This window comes from Saimiri boliviensis, chromosome 15 (genome assembly GCF_048565385.1).
Source record: "Saimiri boliviensis isolate mSaiBol1 chromosome 15, mSaiBol1.pri, whole genome shotgun sequence".
NCBI classification, from domain to species: domain Eukaryota; kingdom Metazoa; phylum Chordata; class Mammalia; order Primates; family Cebidae; genus Saimiri; species Saimiri boliviensis.
Genome location: NC_133463.1, coordinates 73,621,824 through 73,636,914, shown reverse-complemented (window position 1 = coordinate 73,636,914; position 15,091 = coordinate 73,621,824). Strand labels below are relative to the sequence as shown.

General features: G+C 44.8%; 1 pseudogene; it reads right to left on the bottom strand.

Moving 5' to 3' along the window:
- Positions 1 to 3,007: 3,007 nt before the first annotated feature.
- LOC101037401 (magnesium transporter MRS2 homolog, mitochondrial pseudogene) lies at positions 3,008 to 4,760 on the bottom strand (annotated as a pseudogene).
- Positions 4,761 to 15,091: the final 10,331 nt, after the last annotated feature.

Genomic DNA, 15,091 nt, shown 5'->3' with positions numbered 1-15,091 from the left:
CAAATCAGGAAAGCAGACCACATAGCCCCATCAAAGGGACAGCAGAAAGGCCCCCTTGGGCAGCACCTGTCAGCCATGTGAGTGAGCCACCTTGAAACTGGATCCTCTGGGATCTGCTAAGCCCTGAGGGGACTGTGGTCCAAGAGAGCATCTGAGGTGCAACCTCAAAAGAGACCCTGAGACAGAACTGCCCAACTGAGCCTCTCTTAAACTCCTGATCTACAGATGCCTTGACTACTGTTTTGAACCACTAAGTTTTGGGGTGATTTGTAATGCAGCAAGAGATAAATGATGCAATTCTACTGTCATGGAGTTTACATTCTAGTGAAAGGGATGAAATAAGTAGAATTGATTTTCTTTGTTTATTCAACACCACCAGGTACTGCTGCTGAGAATTCAGTGGCAAACAAGACACTAGACAGAGTCCCTGCACTCCTGATGCTTAAGTTTTAGTGAGGGGAATAGGAGATAAAGCCAACAAGTAAATTAGATAAAATGCTAGGTCAGAAATGCTAAGCATAAAGGAAAACTGAGCAAGTTGGATAAAAGGGCCCTTACTGTAAGTCAGATTCCTGATTTTGTACTAAGCGATTTTCACCTTTATCTCAATTAGTGCTCTAAGATTTTTTTGAGGTTGGTGGTTTATTCCCATTTTACAGATGAGAAAATTGAAGATCAGAAAAGTGAAATGAAACAGCCAGTGCCACACAGTTGGTATTCAGCTCCGCCAGAGTGTAGCTCAGGCCACTAGGACCCCGAAGTTAGTGCTCTTTGCTGAACACCAACCGGATTATCATTTGGGATTTCATTTGCAGCCCTCACCCGGGGGCTCACCCTTTGGTACAGCCCATACTTGGGGTTGACTAGGTGCTTGTCACACGTTGGTAGAATGAAGGCACCAAAATGGCCTTCAGCTAGAATGCCAGGGGCTGGCAGGGACGCTTAGGCCTTTACTTTCTCTAACTCTGGAAAATGCCAGGTTACATACAGACCCTCTCGCAGGCTGGGAATATCCACCCAGATGGATATTCCTTAAATCCTCATGATCTTGACCTAAACCTTAACTTCCCTAGTTGTCTGTAAAGGGCAATGCCCACTTCCCACAAGCTCTCTGTCTATATCCACTTTATTTGCCCTACATTGAAGGAGCTAGAGCTCTTTCAGCCAAGCTCAGCTCACCGCCCCTCCCTGTCCATCCTTGATTCTGGGGTGCCTCTTGACTCCTGTTATTTATTCTTTTCTTCTTTTGCCTTCCTTTCTTGTGCCAAGACCACTAGATGGAGATACACAAGTACTTACTGAGCACTTACTATCAATGCCACGCACCGTTCCGAGTGCCTTTCCTAAATGATTTTATCGAATCCTCACGACAACCTTTTGTGGAGGTTCATTCTTTTCCTGACAGAGCTTAAGGCTCAAGGTCATTCAGCTGCAAGGTGGCAGAGCTGGGATTCACAACCTTATCTCTTTGAGTTCAGACTTCATTTGTTAGCTAAGATCACATACTAAGCTGGAAGAACTTTGAACCTGGGTGATTTCCAAGATCATCTTGTCCATTTTTTTTTTTTAAACCCCTGGGCAGGACTGAAGCCAGATTATCAGCAGAGGATTGTAACTAGACATCTTCATTTAGTGCTAGAGAAAAGAAGAAAAAACCCCATCCCTTCACAACTCATTGCAGCATGTACAAGGATTTGCAGGTTTAACACTCTTACTAATGCCTGGCCCAAACTATTGATTTGCTGACTGTTTAAGTGCCTACTATGTGCTGAGCTCTATTGTGTGCTGTGATAGACTTGGACCTGAGTTATCACGGCAGTACAGAGAGAAGCACCAAACAGATTGGCGAGTTAGGGATGCCCACCAGGTGATGCTAAGCTGGACTCTGGAAGTCTTAGAGATTCCAGGCAGACAGATGGAACAACACGTACAAAGTCGGGGTGTGGCTGAGGACGGCTTGCTCCAGCATATGGCTTGCTCATCTAATGAGAAGTATTAGGGAGGGGCGAATAAAGGGATTAAGAGATGGGTAGGAGCCAGATCAGTGCCAAGGGAAGGAATTTGCTTTATATCTGGAAACCAATGGAGAACGATTTAAGAGTTTTAGGCAAGGCACTGATATAATCAGATTTGCATAATAGATTATTCCATCAGCGGCATGGATGATGAATGGGAAAGACCAATTAGGGAGGATTGCAATGGTTAGGCAAGAGATGATGAGCAGGGAAGACAGAGAGAGGTGGAAGAGATACATGGGAGAGATTTAGGAGGAGACTAGTCAAGACTCGGCAATTGCTTGGGCGTGGGGTGGGTGAAGAAGGAAAGCACTGAGGCTGATTCATTCAGGTTCTTGGCTTGGCTGTGTGGGTGGCTGGAGGCACCATGAGTTGAAATGGAAATAACCAGGAAGAGGAGCAGGTCTAGGGGAGAGATATTGATACCGTAATATCCCCAGACTCCTCGGGGGGACCCGTATTTCAGATGAGAAAACAGAGTTCAAAAAGTTGTTGTGATTTGCTCAAATGGACAATGGGCAGAAGAGTGTTAAGAGTGGGACTCAGACCTGGATCTTTCTATTTCTGAAACTATTTCCCCATACCTAAGCAGATCTGTTTTGTAAGGAGCATAAAGAGGGCTCAGCACGGAGGAATGTGGCAAAGCAAACACTGACCCAAGTCAACCTGCCATTTTAACATTCATTCATTCATTCATTCATTCAACACGATTTATTGAGCACTTACCACATGTCACACATGATGGATGAGATGATGAACTGTGTAGGCAAAGACCGCACCCACATTGAGCGAGCCTACAGTCCACTTAGGGAGGCAGGCAATATACAGATATACTAAGACCAGAGTGATGAAGGAAAACCATGCAAAGACCTGGGAAAAGAGGGTTCCCAGTAGAAGAACTTAAAATTCAAAAGGCCTGATCAGGTAGGAATAAGCTTGGATATTCAAGAAATCACAAGAACTGACAAAACGTCATATCCAGGGAGTTCTTTCTATCGGTTTGTGAAGATGCTTCTGCCTGATCCAAATCCATCCAGTCTGAGGCTGCTTTTGAATTCCATGCTTCTATCTGCCAGAAGAGTCCTTTACAGCAAAGAAACTTTGGTGGGAGGCAATGGAGCGTCTAGCTGTTGTCCAAGGAATGAAAGCACGTGCCTCCAGATAAGGCCATGTCCCATCAACATAATTCCTATAATCAGACAAAACAGTCTATGGTCCTCTTCAAGGAAGATTCCAAATTCATTCCAAAAGTGACTCCTATTAGTCCAAAGAGCTAAAGAGAGGAGGTTCCTATGGTCAGCTGTAGATTCAATCTCATGATCACATTACCATGGCTGTCCAGATTGATGAAAATAATACTTTGTGAATCATCAATTAGTACCCTAAGCTCCAAAACTGCATTGGAGAGATCGTCAGCCAATAAGAAGTTGTTTTCCAGCAGCAGGTCCATTTCTTCTGCTTGGTCAATCCCAGTACTGCTCTTTTCAAAGACTTGCGGGTCGCTCCATTTTGATAGACAAAGCTCTTTAGTAACTCTTCCTCATCCAAGATCTCCAAAATTGACTCTTTGAACATTTTAATATCTGTTTCTGATAGATTTTTGTCATTCTGAGGCAAAATATGCAGTTCACATCTGTCTAGAGAAGAATGTTTAGGGTCCACCAAAGCTTCCAAGTTCTCAAGGGTCAGTGGCTGCAAAATGCTATGTTTCTGCTAAAGGGTGTTGATCCAGTATGGCAGGGGTGCTTCCATAGCTCTAAACTCAAAAGATAAAGGGTATGTAACTAGTTGACCCTCTCTGACAACTGTGAAGGGAGTTCCCAGAACAGCCATTGCTCTAAGCTGAAATGACAATAATCTAATATCAGGAGACACGCTGAAGTTATCACAGCTTTCAAATACTCCAGTCTCATGATAAACCTCTTGTTTCTGGTTGTGATACTCATTACGTGCTGAAATCTCAAATCTCTGGCCTGAAGACCTAACTCTTGGTATAAGTCACTCTTCTTCCTCTCAAAAACGGTAACATTTCCCTGTTTGTCATAGTTGGTTACAGTAAACACTGGGGCTACACTGGCTAAAGTGGCTTGACAGACGAGAAATTCTAAACTGGTGCATTTCACCTGCCACGCGGAGCCCACACAGGTCAGATCTGATGCCAAGGCAGGGCAAGCTCTGCAGGCATTCATGGGGCTGCAGCTAGGAGCAGGCAGCAGCCAGAACCCAGGCCTTCATGCTGGACTGTGGCGGCTCAGTGTGCAACACTTGCCTGGCACTCTTGTGCTCATTTTCTATGTTTTACTTTCTAACAGTTTTTTCACTGTTCACTTTGATAATTTTTTAAATATATTCTAGACACAAGTCCTTAGTCAGATGTGTGACTGGCAAATATTTTATCCCAGTCTGTGACTCGTTTGCCTGTTCATCTTGCCTCTTGCTGAGCAAAAGCTTTTGATTTTGATGAGGTCCAATAGATCAAGTTCACCTTTTATGGATTGTGCTTTCGATGTCAAGTGTAGAAACACTTTGCCTAGCCCTGGAGCTAGATTTTCTCCTGTGTTTGCCTTGGAAGGGGAAAGAATAAATTGACTGTTTGAAATGGGTTTATAACGTGGGGAAGAATCCACACCAAGACAATGTATCACTCAGCAAGGCTAGTTTACTTCCTGCAGGAAGGGTGCAACTCACCAGCAGAGCACGACAGCACACCTGAACAAAGGAGACAGGGACATTTATAACTTCCATAACCTGATGCAGTCGCCCTACTGCTGTGTCCAGTTTCCATTGGCTGGAACGGGACCTCACATATGCTTGATCTGATTGGCTAAAAACTTGGAAATTTCCTGAATAGATAAGGGGAAATAAGAGGAGAAAGAAGACAAGGAATAAGAGAATGCTAGTCAGGAGAAGGTCAGGAGGGTTTCCAAATAAGGAACGGCATGCACCAGGGTTTGGAGCTTGCCCAGTCCTGTTCAGACATGCTGGAGCGAGTCAAAGTAGCTGATTTAAGACGTGGCTGATTTAGAAAATATACACATGGGTATATGTTTATGCTAATAGTGGATAGTGGCCATAGAGCAAGAGATATAACTCCTTATAATGCAGTCTAAGATAAAAACTTAGAAGAACTTTCCTACCTCCCACGTCAACTAAAGCAATGTAGTCATTGTTTTAGTCAATGTGAGAGGGCAGACCTGAGGGGTCACTAAAGGCAAAGGAATGGGAGAGGGAAGAGGCTTCAAGATTATTTCTTGTCACTGGAGGGGGGTGCTATGGGTAGCTCCTTCCCCTTCTAGCTTAAGTTACGTGGGCAGAGCAGATGGTCATCTTGGCAATATGACCGGAGGTTTAGGGTTCTTCCTCCCCCACGATACTCACAGACCCTGAACGAATTGTCTAGTTCTTTGATTTACCCAGTGCTTTATCGATAATCATATGTTTTCACTACATTGTCGTGGCTGACTTCTCATAACAGCTCTGTAGGGAAGACATATGATTATCCCCTTTTACAGAAGATACAACTGAGGCCAGAGAAGGCATGGGACTGAACACAAAACTCCTGATATGGAGAGGAATGATTGTTCTTCTCTACCAGCTGAATCTTGAATTCCACCACCAGCTATTTCGTAAGGCCAGTGTTTCTCAAAGGATGATCCATGGGCCTCCTAGGGATCCCTAAGACCTTTTCAGAGGGTCCCCAAGGTCAAAGCTATTCCCCCAAAAATGCAAAACATTATTTGCCTTTTCTCCATGTTGACATTTTCACTTACAGTGCCAAAGCAAAGACAGGTAAAACTGCCTTAGTGTGAATCAAGGCGGTGGCCCTGTTTTCTTCATTTCCTCAATCACTCACACTAGAAATAATAACCAGCTTCACACTGATTTCTCAATAAGCGGGAAGTACACAAAAAGCATTTCTGCTGCATACCAAAATAAAATGGTTGTCTTGAGGAAAAGAGCTTCCACAATTATTTAAGTTGCAAGCTAAACTATTCCTTTTTTTTTTCCTTTTTTGCATGCAATACAAGTTTTACTTGAGAGAATGGCTGACAAACTATAGTTATTTAGACTTGGGTATTTGGCAGGTATTTTCTTAACAAATGATCAAAGTGAGCCTGTCACATCAAGGAATGCCACTGACTGTCGCTGTAAGGTTTATTGCCCAGTTAAATGAGGAAACTGAGGCTGGAGTAAGAAAAGCAAAAGCCAATTTATTCAGCTCCCGGATGAGGTTCTGTGGTCCGGGAAGGGGCCAGAGAAGTTGTGCTTGACTGCCCAGGGCATAGGGTTTTATAGAGAGTGGAGGCGATTGATTGGTTATTGGGGGAAACAAAGCGAAGGCAATTTCATTGGTTATCAGGAAACAGGATGTGCACGGGGCGGGCTGTCATTGGTAGGCAGGTGGGACTTCGGGTAAGTGGGCTGGCCGGGGGTGTACAGGACAGACTGCTATTGGGCAGGGTTTGGTGGGGCTTCTTTAAATTTTTGGCAGGATCTTCCAAGGGGGGGCTGGGGGCTGAGTGCATAGTTTGGTGCTGAGTGTATACTTGGGTGTGGTATGCAGAGGTGGGTGCAGGGAAGCCACGTGGGGAGGCCAGATGCTGAGTAATGAGCTTGGAATGATGATGTAATTATTAGGCGCTGAGAGGGATGAGTGTGTCCATTTAGCTCCCAGTGAGGCAACCAGACTTACAGTCACCAACGACAACATTTGAGCTTTTGAGTGAAAATTGGAATTTTTGAGAAAAAAATTTTATTTGCCATTGTGCACTTGATAGCTTTCCAATACTTAAAGATATTTCTGAGGATATCAGTGGTCATATTAATAAATGAGATGTTTTATTATTGCATAGAGAAATGTGCTTACCGGCCGGGTGCTGTGCCTCACACCTGTAATCCCAACACTTTGGGAGGCCGAGGTGGATCACGAGGTCAGGAGTTCGAGACCAGCTTGGCCAATATGGTGAAACCCTGTCTCTACTAAAACTACAAAAATTAACTGGGCATAGTGATGTGCACCTGTAGTTCTAGCTACTCGGGAGGCTGAGGCAGGAGAATTGCTTGAACCCTGGAGGCGGAGGTTGCAGTGTGCCAAGATTATGGTACTGCACTTGAGCCTGGGCAACAGAGCAAGACTCTGTCTCAAAAAAAAGGAAAAGAAAAAACAAACATGTTTACGCTTGAAGGAGCTGGACACCTCCATAACCTAATAATTTGTAAGTAACCAGTGCTTTCTGGTACAAATTAGCATGACTTGAAGACCCATTCCAAATATAATATAGATTAATGGGTTTTAATGTCACAGAGTATAAACATTTCATTGATATATTTCAGACTCCACTTTGCAACTCATCTTTAGAAAACTTCTCCTTGTGGAGTTTTCTGTAGTATCAAAAAAGAATATCCACAATAATCTCAAGAGGTTATGAAAATACTCCTCCATTTCTCAATTAGCTAGCTGTATGAGACTGGACATTCTGCATATATTTCAACTAAAGGAATGCACTGGAATAGACTCAATGCAGAGGCCGACTGAAGAATCTGTCTTCTGTTAAGCCAGGGATCAAAGATGTAAAGTGATGGTAGTCCATACACTAAGTTTTTGTTTTTATTAAATTAATAAATGAATGTTTTTAAAATCCCTCTGTTTTATTTTTATTTTTATGTTTGAGATGGAGTCTCACTCTGTCACCCAGGCTGGAATGCAGTGGTGTGATCTTGGCAACCTCCACCTGCTGGGTTCAAGTGATTCTCCTGCCTCAGTCTCCCAAGTAGCTGGAATTACAAGCATGCACCACCACGCCTGGGCAATTTTTTTGTATTCTTTTTTCTTTTTTTTTTTTTTTTTAGCAAAGACTGGGTTTTGCCATGTTGACCAGGCTGGTCTCGAACTCCTGACCTCAGGTAATCTGCCGGCTTTGGCCTCCCAAAGTGCTAGGATTACAGGCGTGAGCCACTCCACCCAGCCAAAATTCCTGTTTTAGAAAAATCAAATACCACGTATTCGTACTTATAAGAGGAAGCTAAACACTGGGTACACATGGTTGTAAAAATGGGAACAACAGACACTGGGAAATCCAAGGTGAAACAGGAAGGGAGGCAGTGAAGATTGAAAAAAAAAAAAAAGCCACTTACTGGGTACAATGCCCACTAGGTGGGTGACAAATTCATTCGTACTCCAAACCTCAGCATGATGCAATATACCTAGGTAACAAACCTGCATATGTACTCCATAAAATAAAAGTTGAAATTTTTTTCTTTGTTCTAATTTCTACTACTGCAAAGATCGATAGGTACAACCTATATAAACAAAAGCTCTTTTAGGGCCTCAGTAATTTTCAAGAATGCAAGGGGGCAAAAAAACTGGGGGACTCTTTGCTAAAGCAGTGAAGTCTCTTATTAGCCACTGTGACCAAGTGAGGCATTATCCAGCATTAGCATTCCTTCTCAGATTATTCACCCACCCTAGGCTTCCATGTGACCCTGAAATAAGGGACTTCACTTCCAAGTTTGGCAGAAGATGCTCTCAGGGAAGCCAGGGTTCTGATAATGACAACACATGCTTGCCACCTCCTTTTCCTGTTCTTCCTCCTAATGGAAAGAACATGGACTATGAAACAAGGAGACTTGATCTCAGCCTCAGCCCTGCTTTTAGCCAGCTGTGGGGACTCTAGACATGTTTCTTAGTTCTCTGGTCTGCATACAGTAAAAAATAATGCCTCTCCTTTCTTAGCAGGATTGTTTTGAAGATTAAATAAAGTCATGGAGACAAATCTGCAAAGCGCTTACAAATGGACGTTATGATCATTTTCTTTCTCTTTTTTTTAACTTTGAGCCCCAAGAGGCTAATGAAGTGCTGATGATTTTTCTAATAAAGGAAGTTCATTCACATTTATGGCTTACTAATGTGGTATTTCAAAAAAATGTGTCCCAAAGAGGCCTTGCATGTAAAGACAATAGTGCGAATGCACAGTCTTGGCTTGCAAGGAGCTTCAGACTTGGGGGGAGATGAGAATAAACATTCACACAATAGTGTAACGCAGTCAATCTTTGAAGTCGTAACTGAAATTTCCCCCGAGCACCCACTCATGCTTTTTGCTGCCTGTGCCCTCTTCCTTGTTGAGATAACTGAGCGAGTTACCCCTGTGCCTCAGTGAAGGGATCATACAGAAGAATTACAGAATCATAGAAAAAGGTTTCGAGTGTCTTGTTAAAAGCTTCTCCCTGGCTGGGCATGGAGGCTCACGCCTGTAATCCCAGCACTTTTGGAGGCCAAGGTGGGCAGATCACAAGGTCAGGAGTTGGAGACCAGCCTGGCCAACACGGTAAAACCTGGTCTCTACTAAAAATACAAAAATTAGCTAGGGGTGGTGGCAGGCACCTGTAATCCCAGCTGCTAGGAAGGCAGAAGCAGGAGAATCGCTTGAACCCAGGAGGCAGAGATTGCAGTGAGCCAAGACTGCACCATTACACTCCAGCCTGGGTGACAGAGAGAGACTATGTCTCCAAAAAAAAAAGCTTGTCCCTGATAAGATCTGAAGTTGAGATATTATTACAAAGCAAGACAGGGTAGAGCTTCACTTTCTTCCTCTGCAACTAGAAAAGAGTCTTTACGGAAATTCTGAAGGGGCAATGTCAGTGGGATGGGTGGGGACCAATATGAAAGGTTCCCGCCTAGAGAAACCATGTAGAGCAGAGCCGTGCAGAATCAGTCTTCTTAGATCTGCCTGGTTTCCATCCCAGCAAACAGAGTCGAATGTCAGAACCAGAGGGCTCCCCGAAAACTTGATTAGCACCTGCAGCCTGTGCCATTCTACACTCCTGAGCAATGCGCTTTGCCTATGTTGGGGAGCTACAGTGCACGTCTTCTCCTTGGCATCCGACCTCTTTTGCAACCAGCATGTTGCCCTCTGATAATTAGCAAACGTGGTGCCCCCGTGTGCCCGCAAGGCTCTGCTCAATCACATTCTGACTAATCTTGTACAGACAACCTTCTTTTAATGGCTCAAGTCCCTGAGTAATGAAAGGGTAGAAGAAAAATCTTCCCAGGCTGTGCTTGGTTGATACCAAACGGAATCAGCCCCAAATCTTCCCCTGTCACCAGTGAGATAAATGCTCAAACAGATACAAGAGCAGGGAGCAGGAAGAGTACATAGGAAGTGACTGGTTCTGCTAGGTCTTCCTGGGCGGGAGCAAGTGGGAAGGAGGAGGCCAAGGAAGGCTGAAGAGGTAACATTTGAACTGAGTGTGGGTGCTAGGTCAATGACAATGGGTCATGGGTATCTCCGCATAACTCAAGGGGTCCAATCCAGGAAGAAGCTGTTTCTTGGGAAAGAGGAGCACGTGAAGAAGGCACCACTATGAGTCTGAAGTCCCATAGGGATCCAGAGACACCAATCCTTCTGGAAAAAATGCCAGATGACTTTGTTCAGAGCGTAACAATTATCCCATCTGCATATCCCTTCATCAACAAATAGTGATTGATACTCCCTGCACTGGGTTCTGGGATGGGTGAGGGGTTACGCAGCAGTAGAAGAGCTCCAATTTATATATTGATTACTTAATATATGTCAGGTACTGTGCTCCACGTTTATATTTACATCAGAATTAGCCCATTTCATCCCACAATGTGGCATGTTAATCCCCAATTTAAGATAAGACTGAGGCTCAAGTTCCTACAACTAGTTAAATGGTAGAGATGAGACTGGGACCCATGTTTATATTCTACCTCGATTTCCAGCTTGAATAGCTTAGAATTTTTTTGGATAATCAAGGAATACATGCTTGAAAGGCAAATAATAATACAAGAGGAAAGCTCACATTTGTCTGGCTGAAGCCCCTTTCCATAGTTCGCCACAGGTTGTTGTACTTATGAAGCAGCCACATTTTCTGGGGTGATACCCGAGGTTCATTGTCTCCTGGCCAAGGAAATCAAAGATGTGGACACACTAGGAGTGAGGTTATTAAGGCAAAAGAAAGAGAAGAGCTCTCTCCTGCAGAGAGAGGGGTTTCAAACAGGTTTCTGCTTCCACGGTGAAAAGCAGGGGTTTTTATAGACGAGCTGGTAGGAGTTGGTGTGCCATTTGCAGAGGTCCTGAATTTTTGGCTCCCCCCACCCTAATTTTCTATTAATGTAATGAGTTCTTTGCCTGGCAGGTGCCATGCTGCTTGTTTCTTTATTGTACACATGGTAACAAAGAAAACGGAAGATGCAGCCTCCATATTGGACATGCCCGGCCCCCAGCTAGCTCTTTTCTATTGGCACAGCTGCTAGCATTCATCCGTGTAAGCTTCCACCTTGCTTATCTATGTTTGCAGCTCAATCTTCCAGGCTGCTCTTTGTTAGAAAAAAATAATTTCTTTGGCTGCTTTTGTTAAAAGAAAAACCTTGCCGAGAACTCTTTGACCCTCACTATCTGTCTAAATAGTTTTCTATCTCCTGTATCACTTGTAGCTATCTGCACGTCCCATAGGTCCCACCTCCAACTTGCATCTAAGCCTGTCCACTTCTCTAAATTTCCATTATCATCTACCTTAAGGCACCCCATCTCTCATCTGGACGAAGCACTGGGATTGAGACTGAAAGTCTTGACAGAAAGGAATGGGGTCCCTGAAATCATGTTTTTTTACAGTCAGGGTGTGGTAGGCAGAGGTCCATGAGGTGTCTCCTGATATCTGCTCATTCTTCTGCTCTAGCAATAGATTCTCTGGTTAGTAGCAGGGTAAATAGATGCACAGAATAAAGACTACACTTCCCAGCCGACTTTGCAGCTGCATGTGGTCTTGTGGCTGGGTTCGGACCAATGGGATTTGAGTGAAAATGACCATAGCAACTGTTAGCTCCAGCCCTTAAAGGGAAAGGGTCTGACTACCCTCCCTGTGCCCCTCCCCTCCACACTCCCATCCCTTCCACTGACAGGAATGAGGACATTGAGGTGAGCTCTTTCAGACTTTATAAATAAAGTGACACACAGGGAATGGCAAAACAAGTGACTCTGAAGCACAGTCAACTCTAAGTTTCATGTGAGAGAGAAATAAACTTGTTTTGTCTTTTGGAGTTTCTCTTATATATGCATCCTAATAACTATAAGGGAAGAAAAATATTGAACAAATCATCACTCAGGTATCTTAAGTACAAATGTTAATAAACACAATGAAAGAAACATAGAAGTTTTCCTGAGAATACAGCAGGGGAGGACTAGTTTCTAATTGTCAGTCAAGGAAGGCTTCTCTGAGGAGGGGACATTTAAGCTGAGCATTACTGGATGAGTAGAATTTAGTCAGAGAAAACAGAGAGGCTAGAAAACAGTGTCTGTGAAGATTCTGAGGCCACAGATAATTTGGCTCCTGGTGGGACCCCAAAAAGGGCCCTATGAGCAGAGTTCCACAGTGAATTTTCAATCAGTTCTCGGTTTCACAATTGTCTCCCTCAATGATGGGTGCTGCAGCCTGGGCTCCTCAGAACCTAGACTCTAGGCAGAGAAAGTCATTCCAGGTACGTTGGAGGGATGAGTCAGATACCTCCAGATGGGTCTGGAGGACAGAGGCAAAGCCAGAGAAGCTGAATCTGCAGTGGTGTCCCAGGAGCAAGTGTGGGCCTGGGAAGGAGCTGGGTGCTGGGGGCTGGAACCAAAGAGCCCCAGGAGAGGATCAGGAGGTGCAGAGCCAGGCAGGTGTGGAAGCCGCAGCTGGGAGGTTTCAGACACAATCCGGCTGGTTGCCTGGGGCTACGTTTTACTGGGGGCTTGGTGTGTGCAAGTGGCTCGCAGTTTCCTTGCCATCTCTGATGTGTGTCAGGCCCAGTGGCAAGTGTTCTCCATGCAGAATCTTGCCTCATCCTCACACGCTGAGCAGTGGGTGTTATCTCCATTTTACAAATGAAGACACCGAGACTCAGAGAAGTCTGGAGAGTTGTCCAAAGTCACCAAGTGGGTAGAGTTGGGCTGAAGGGGTGGAGCTTGTGGGTAGGGAGGGTTTGTGTGACCCCCTCATCCCTGACCCAAGGCCACGAGGGGAAACACAACATGTTCAACCTTTCCAGGGTAACGTATCGTGTGGGCAGGGCAATCCCTTTCCAGGGTAACGTTTTGTGTGGGCAGGGCAGACTTCTGGTCTGATGGCGTCCCTTATCCCAACACCACAACAATCACCAACACAGAAGACTTCTGTAATCAAATGTGGCCAGGGTTCCTCCCCACCAATAAGCGAGCAATCAGTTTGGCAGCAGACACCAGCCAGGTGTCCTCTGATTTGATTCCGACGCTATTTACCCGGAGATGGCATCAGATCCCACAAGCTGAGGGCTCAGTCCTCAAGAATGCCCGAGACCCCCAGCCCAGACACCAGTCACAAGTCCCAGCCTCTGCAGATTCTGATCAACTGGCTTCAAGTTGGGGTTCCTGCAGCACCCTCTTTGGGTTTCAGTGTTTGCTAGAGCAACTGACAGAGCTCAGCAAACACTTAGGTTTATCAGTTTACTATAAAGGACATTACAAAGGATGCAGTTGAAGAGATGATGCATAGGGCTGAAGTGGAGTCGTTGTCTGGGGTAATACCTGAGCTTTATTGGCTCACGCCAAGGGAATCAAGGACGTGGACACGCAAGGAGTGAGTTTAAGGGTGGAGGTTTAATAGAGAGAGAGAAAACCTCTCTCTCCTGCAGAGACAGAGGTGCTCCCGAGCAGATCTTCCGGTTTTGTGGTGAAATGTGCAGGATTTTATAGATGAGCTTAAGGAAGCGATATCTGATTTATGTAGGGCCCAATAGATTGGTCAGACTAGGTGTGCCATTTATATAGCCCCCGAAGAAGCTGGCCTCTCCACCCTAATCTTTTATTATGTCAATGGGTTCTCTACCTGGTCAACACCATGTTGTCTGTGCCTCACGGTACATGTGGTTGACAAAGAAAAGGGAAGATGAACCCTCCATGTTGAACTGCCTGGCGGCCTGGTAGCCTTTTCCTGTTGGCACAGCTGCTGGCATTTACCCGGGCAAGCTTCTAGCTTGCTTTTCTACGTCTGCAGCTTGATTTTTCTGGCTGCTTTTTGTTAGAAAAGAAATGATTTGGGGGCTGCTTTTCGTTAAAAGGGAAGCTTTCCCGAGAGTTCTCATACTCTCACTAACTGCCTGAATAATTTCTTTTTAGTTCCTGTATCCGGGCAAGGTGTGAGGGAAGGAGCTCAGAGCTGCCATGCCTCCCAGGAAGCCACCCTCCAGGAGCCTCCATGTTCCTCCTGGGTTTTTAGAAAGGTTTCATTACATAGGCACGATTGATTAAACCATTCGCCATTGGTGATCAACTTGACTTTCAGCCCCTGCCTGCTCCCAGGAGGTTGGGGGTTTGGCTGAGAGCCCAACCCTCTAATCATGCCTTGGTCTTTCCTGTGACCAGCCCCACCCTAAAGCTGTCTGTCAACACTAGCATACAAAAAGAGAGACAGTACTTCGGAGATTCCAAGGATTTTAAGAGTTTATGCCAGGAAGGGGGACAAAGACCAAATAATAATTCACAGAATCACACCCGGCAACAAAAGATGGCCCATCCATAGCAGTGCTTCATTGGCCAATGATTTAAAAAACACAAACAACTGACTTGGTAATCTCCCCCATTGCTTCTCTCTCTTATTCCCAGCCTGGCCATAGAAGGCATTTGAGCATTAATTTGGACTCCATTCTAGAAAAACCTTTCTTTAGCACCACAAGCCAGCTGAGGAAGTTTTCCTGAGCCCTTTATCCAGTTGCTGTAGAAATAAATCAGGGACTTGGAGCCCCGATATTGAGATATTTAAATATTTAATACACAACTGTATCCATGCATCTAAATATCTAATACACAATTGCAGGGTGCAGTGGCTTACACCTGTAATCTCAACAACTTGGGAGGATGGAGTTCTGGAGCTCAAGACCAGCCTGGGAAACAGCAGGACCCTGTCTCTAAAAAAATTTTTTTTTAATTAGGAGTGGTGGCATATGTCTGTAGTTGTGGTTATGCGGTGGGGATCACTTGAACCCTGGAATCAAGACTGCAGTGAGCTGCAATCATCCCATTGTACTGCAACCTGGGCAATAGAGCAAG